Source organism: Maylandia zebra, linkage group LG23 (genome assembly GCF_041146795.1).
Source record: "Maylandia zebra isolate NMK-2024a linkage group LG23, Mzebra_GT3a, whole genome shotgun sequence".
NCBI lineage: Eukaryota > Metazoa > Chordata > Actinopteri > Cichliformes > Cichlidae > Maylandia > Maylandia zebra.
The window spans coordinates 35381897-35388449 of record NC_135188.1 but is presented as its reverse complement, the minus strand read 5'-3'; the positions used below and the strand labels follow the sequence as shown (position 1 = coordinate 35388449).

The window sequence follows — 6553 nt, the reverse complement described above, 5'->3', positions numbered from 1 at the left end:
AAATGTGGCGTTTATTTAGTGTTTCAAAATGCTCAAAAAGAACGCTGAGGGTTTTTCAATCAGCATTCAAAAAACAGTTGCACTGTCCGTCACAGAACTAGAGCGCTCGACCGGAAACTCCTCACGTAAAAAGTTCCAAAACTTACCAAAGCCACCAGCCCACATGGTCCGCATTCCCATGATGGGCCATGATGCAGAGGGGCTGTATTCAAATGCAAACATGTGGTTTCTACTGCACGGACTGCAGCTGCAGTTTGAAACAGCGAGGGCATTTTGAAAACAGAGGCTGTACACCAGCTGCATGCTGAAGCCTTAAAACACCTCGACTTGAACTCGTATTTTTCTGTTTACAACTTTGAGCTGATAGCTCGCAGCAAAATGTTGCCGCTTTATCTTTATAGATTAAGAAATGAAATAAGAAAAACAAACGTTTTTCCTTCGTTCACTGAGATCTTAATTTTGAGCATTGTATTTCAGATATGCAGCATAATTCCTTTGTTTTAGCACAGGGATCACTCCTGACCGCAGGGTTGAAGTGGGCTGGAACGATATGGTCCAGCACCTTGATGAGCAATTAAATCTGATAAGCAGGTTAATGCGTATCACCATCAGACAAGTTCATTCTTCATGTGCTGCAGCCTTCCATGTGCATTGCTTCTAGAGAAGATACTTCCTCAGTAACAAACATATAAACATATAATGTCTTCCCATAGCCTTCAGTATACCCCGTTCTTGTTCTCATCCCTGTGATATAAATATAGTTGTGGTGGCAGTACTCATTTTCTAGCAATGAAGCATGAACATAATAATGGTTTTTGTTTTGTAATTAGTTGGGGGGGGGGGGTTAAGTGGAGGTTTATTTCAAATACAACTTTTCAGACAGCTCAATGAGTGCCACCAAACGCGCATAATGTGTCTGCTAGATCAGCGGTCCCCAACCCCCGGGCCGCGGACCGGTACCGGTCCGAGAGTCGTTTGGTACCGGGCCACGAGATTTGAGGCTCAGGTGTGAAATGTATGGTTTTCAGGGTTTTTATTGGTTTTCAGCGTTATTTTGTTATCGTTTTTATCGTTAACTCGGTTTTCCTGGGTCTTTTCACGTGTGTTATGAATAAATCTTCTTTTTTTCGGTACCGGTACTAGTTTTTTTTTTGTTGTATTAATCCACGACACCTTAAAGGACGGTCCGTGAAAATAATGTCGGGCATAAACCAGTCCATGGCGCAAAAAAGGTTGGGGACCGCTGTGCTAGATAATATAAAGTTAGCTAGCAGTTAGCTACATAATGTAGAGTTAGCTAGCACTTAGCTAGATAATGTGCAGTTAGCTAGGAGAGTAATTATTAATGTTTGCTTTGTTATTGATTAATGTTTGAGAAATTGAGATGTAAGAAAAACTGGATGGAAATAGATGAGATTATTTTTGAAGGTAAAGACTGCTCAGCAATTGAAACTGTATAAACTGGAAAATTGTAGCGAGCTAAGGAGGAGACAGAGATCTCTATTTTGATTTGCAGTTCCTGTTTTCCATACAACTGCCAACTACAGGAATGCAACTTTATTAGCATAACACCCCAAAACTCAAACGTGACCAGAGCAGTCTCATTTATGTTGGGCATTGCTTGCCCCACTTAATACAGAACAAGCAGTTATGTTATAAATTAACAATATAACAGATAACTGGAATAGCTGTTATAACACTGTAACTTAATACTTGAACGTCAGCATGAACAGTCCCGTGAGGCTTTGGGTTAGTGGCCCCTCCCATCACCCTCCCCAGTACAATATCCTATTTGGTTTAGAGTTTTTAAATCATATATTGGATCGATATATGATGTGTTGTGTTGTATTATGTTTGAAAGGTCTCACAAAAAAGTACACTAATTTTGTGTGGTCCAAATCTTGCAGTTTGGTGCATTTTAGTCTAGACTAGTTAGGCTAGTTTGCAGTAGTGTGAAGTTTGCAGTGATGTGCATTTCAACATAGAGTTGACTGGCACTGGGCTGCCTGTGATCTTCATGGTCAATGCTAAGTTACATGGAGAATAGGGGAGGATAGGGAACATCAATTTATCAACATCTAGACCACATATCACCCAAATATTTCATGCTGTTTATATCTTTTTCGCTAAATCAAAAAAAAGAAAAAAAAAAAAAAAGAAGATCCAAGCTCAAAAAACAAGTCAAGAATAAGTAATCCCCCCCGCATGCTGTATTGCTACAATGGATCTTAGGTTTCCTCAACTGCTAAAACCCACTTTAGCTACTTAGTGCATGATGTTAATGCACAAGTGCAACTACTTGTAATGTACCTTAAATGTATATTTTTTTCAATATGTTGCAAATTAGCCCAAAACAAATTCATAATTTCAGTTACACCAGAGAAAAGTCAGCCTAGCTTGGCAATGTTTTGACAGTGAGTGTATTAATATATACACATATGTGGCACATTAGCTTAGCTTACTCTCTCTCAGTGTAAAACTACTATTTCTTTAAAGAAATTGTTCAGTGTATTGTGGCATAATTTTATTTTCTTGGAGATTTGTTAAAAATGTTGTTGGACCTCATTTCTGTGGTATAAATACAAAATTATAATCAGTTAGAAGTTAGCCTAGCTTCACGTAAAAATCTGAAATCAGAGGAAATTTGGGCTTGGGTTTATCTTGTCCATTTGGTGAATGCTCAGTTAATTATAGTTTAATGGTCAGGCACCAACAGACACTCAGTCCTATTTAACACACTTATATAAAAAGCTATATCAGGTCCCGTATACTAAAATTCAAAGGCATTTTTTAACATGTTAAAAACTATATTTAAGGTTTTACTGTAACTGCAACAGGTGCGGCTACAATCAGCATCATTTTGTGCAGAGAAGAGGAGAAGCTTTTATTCTGGATGATCAGCCTGTGAATTAAAAAATTAAGATTAATCTTGGCTTGACAGAAAATAGCTACATCCTCTGTGGCCTCCATGTCCACTCTGGGTGACAGCTGCTAATTGAAAACGAAGAAATAATTACTGTCTTAAAAGTGATAGAGGAGACACTGGGGACTCTGGGAAATATGGGACTCCACCGAGACTGGAAAGTCTCACTGGGAGTCAGAGTGCCCACTGGGAATTCCTCCATTGTCCGTCAGTCAGCACCCAGTGGGACTTACACACATGCATGCATTTATTTCACATTTGTTTTTCCCTGCATGCACATATATGAACACAATTTTTCATCACACAGAAGTATGTGGAATGCAAAATTATTCTTCACACTCACAGCAGACCCTTACAGACACACTGTAGTCCTTGGGGACCGGGACTATAATAACCCCACCAGGCTGTGCTGTGTGTGTGAGAGCTGATAACAAATGGCGATGGACTGGCGGCTCTGTGGTGTTGTCTGAGGAACAGTTGGTCCTCTGACCATCCTCATCAGCAGATTTCAATTGGCAGTGCAGCCTAGCATGAAGACCCTAATCTCTCTGCAGACAGTTATTTACATTTATTACCTTGCTAAGGAAGCACAAGATACATAAAACATATACACAAGTATGCAGATCCACAAATAAAATTTCCAAAATATTTACTTATTATTATTTACAGGCTGATAGACTGATGAATAATAACCTGATACTGAATTATTAAAGTATGAATAAAACAGAGATTTAACGAGAAAAGAGTTGATGAAAACACCCTGTCCATCCATCTTGCTTTGCAGACACTCGACTCGCCCCTTTTGATTTTCAGTTGGCCCCGCCCCTTATTGCTCATGTCAAACAAATCCGTCTGATACAAATGAAATCAATGCACCCGTGTTAGACCCTGCAAATGACGTTTTGCACGTAGCGTAATCATCTTAAAACACTAATATGTTGAATTTATTTACATTTTTTATTTATTTAAAACACTTTCAAGCCCTGTAGATATACAAAGGGTAGTGTGTATATCTATTAGGCAAAATCGCTTTGCTATATTTCCACACACGATAGGCTGAAACAGAGCAGTGCACAGTGTGTGTGTGTGTGTGTGTGTGTGTGTGTGTGTGTGTGTGTGTGTGTGTGTGTGCGGATCCAACGCGGGGGACTCTAAGCGAGGGAGTCGTGTATAATCTGCAGAAGAGCACTTTCTAGCGGCGTGTTCAGAGCACAGCAGTGAGCTGCTCAGCGGGAGCAGACTGCCTCTCAGTCTGTTGTCTGTCGCTGCTTCATCCTAGCAGCCAGGCTTTTCTCTCTCACAGACACACACACACACAAATATGTATCTGAGAGCAGGCTGTCTTTTCACAGCAACAACAAACACTGTACTTGCGACATGCCGCTACATGGGAGACGCCACAAATAACCGACTGGTTTTGGAGAAAACATGTTTTGATGTGGAGAAGTTGTCACGGCACTGGTCTAGATTCTGTGAGGTTCTGCTATAAGAATAACCCAAGATGACTTTTGGTTTTTATATTCAACCTTTGACTGCCCAAAGTTGTCTATTTTCCCATTATATTTTTAGGCATCTTGCCTTTCTTTAGTAGAGCAGTGAAGAATGGACACTTGGAAGAAAAAGCATGTGGGGGAAGATTTGCAGCAAAGGGCCCCACCTGGACTTGAACCCGAGCCACTGCATTGAGCCTTGTGGCATATGGTTGCCTGCTCAGTCAGGTGAGCTGAAGCAGGACCCACTCCCACAGCATTTTACTGGGAAGAGAATTTGTCTCCATAAAAATGAAGATTATTAGATGTGAAAACACTGCACCCTAATTCTCCCTCTTTAAAGTGTCATTTAGTATCCATTACACCATCATCAAACCTCATTGACCTCAGGACTAGAGGCAGGGTTATCCTTCAATAGCCACCATTTACAATGGCTAACAATAGGACCAAATGGCCTGGATGTTTGCATCCACAACAACAGACCACCAGCATCCACCATCCATCACAGTCAGGACGGTCCCAGTGTCCCGGATGAACTGGATGATATAACTCCCTATTTAGAGCACAGTCTAAACAGGCAGTTGCTACTCCCTACACCATTACCAGCTACAAATATACATTTGTAGTTGGTCATGGTGGATTTATGATAGCTGCTGCAGCACTAGGATACATGCTTATTAATAAAAAACAAAAAAGGTTAATCATTAAAAGCAAGCACTATTAACCACTCATGTCTTGCTTTCTTGTTTAACTGTTATATTTCAGATGAGCCTTGATTGGGCTCTTCAAAGGCGCAGCATTTGTGTTGCCTAACAGATGTCTGTGCATTTCCCTGTTATTATTGTCCATTTAATAAAGTCCTCACTTCAAAAGGCGGATTAAAAAAGTGCTTTCATTGCAGTCCTCGTGTTTTCACACTGGAGGAATTCCAAGAGGGCGCCAGAATGATCATTGCAGAGGTTGCATTTCAGCCACATCCCAATTGATTGCAGTTTCAGAAAGTGAACTCTCTTACATGTATCTTGGCCTTGCATTTCTTTAGGACGATGTCATAAGATCTTTTTCTGAGTTTTACAAAAAAGGTGAACTTAATCCTTACCCTGAAAATGTCATCACCTATAAACCTTACTTACCTGTGACCATGAGCCCACTGAGCTCTGCAGAGTAATTCTTAAAGACAGGACATAAACATACAATTAAACTATTAATAATCACTGAGCTCTGTAGGTTTTCATGATCACTACTGAGATAGGAAGCTTTTTTCATCTGTAGATGAGTAGGCATTATTGTGGTAACGACTATTACTGACTAAAACTGATCTATAATGATGTTCTCAAAACAGACAATGGGGAGGAAAAAGATATATCAGGCTTTGGATACACACCCAGTAATTGTTTCACTTGTAATATAATTCCACGCTCAACCATAATATTAGTCAAGCATCTGAACTAGGAGACAAAAGACTCTTTTTTCTCACTTTCCTCCTGGTGCAGCAGCCCAAGCCTGAGCCAATCTGTAGGACAGCCGGACCCGAGGGACCCTCTAGCCACCAGCTGACTGACCAAGCGGTTTACTCAAAGGCACAATTAGAGGGTCTTTGTTTCACCCGGAGTGGCCCTTTGTGCCGTAATGTCGCCTGGCACTGGAGGGGAACGTCATCAGTCACTGGCTGAATGGTGTGAGTCAGAGGAGAGATCTCACACATGCAGGTTGGAGGTTTGTGGTCCTATCAGAACGAAGGATCTGATGGCACCCTGAGGCGCTTCAATAGGCAGCTCTCCTAGCTCGCTTCTTCAATAAAAGTGGGTGCTAATGTCATGCGGATGACGGTTCATCAATAGATTCTTGGCTGTCACTTTCTAGCTTTGTACATGCAGGATTTGCCAGACTTTTACTCGGGCTTTACCACATAAGTGCTAATTATGCACCCAGCTCTAACTATAATCCCCTTCTGCTCCTCACCACTGTCCATTTCTTTGAAAACACTTAGTTGTAGAAAATAAATTAGTGTAACACGTTTGATGGAGGACTTTGCAAAAACACAAAAACACTAACATCGAAGCATTTTTTGTCCTGGTTCTTCTTGCAGTCCTGGATAAGCAACATTGTGCTCCGTAGGGTTAGAGGTTGGAGAGCTTTA

At 40.8% G+C, this 6553-nt stretch overlaps 1 long non-coding RNA gene across 1 annotated transcript; it reads left to right on the top strand.

Moving 5' to 3' along the window:
- The first annotated feature begins 1301 nt into the window (after window positions 1–1301).
- On the top strand, window positions 1302–6177 carry LOC143415013 (uncharacterized). The gene is made up of 3 exons (XR_013095622.1): window positions 1302–1428; window positions 4493–4641; window positions 5907–6177. It is a non-coding gene; the product is annotated as an uncharacterized LOC143415013 (long non-coding RNA).
- The last annotated feature ends 376 nt before the right edge of the window (window positions 6178–6553 follow it).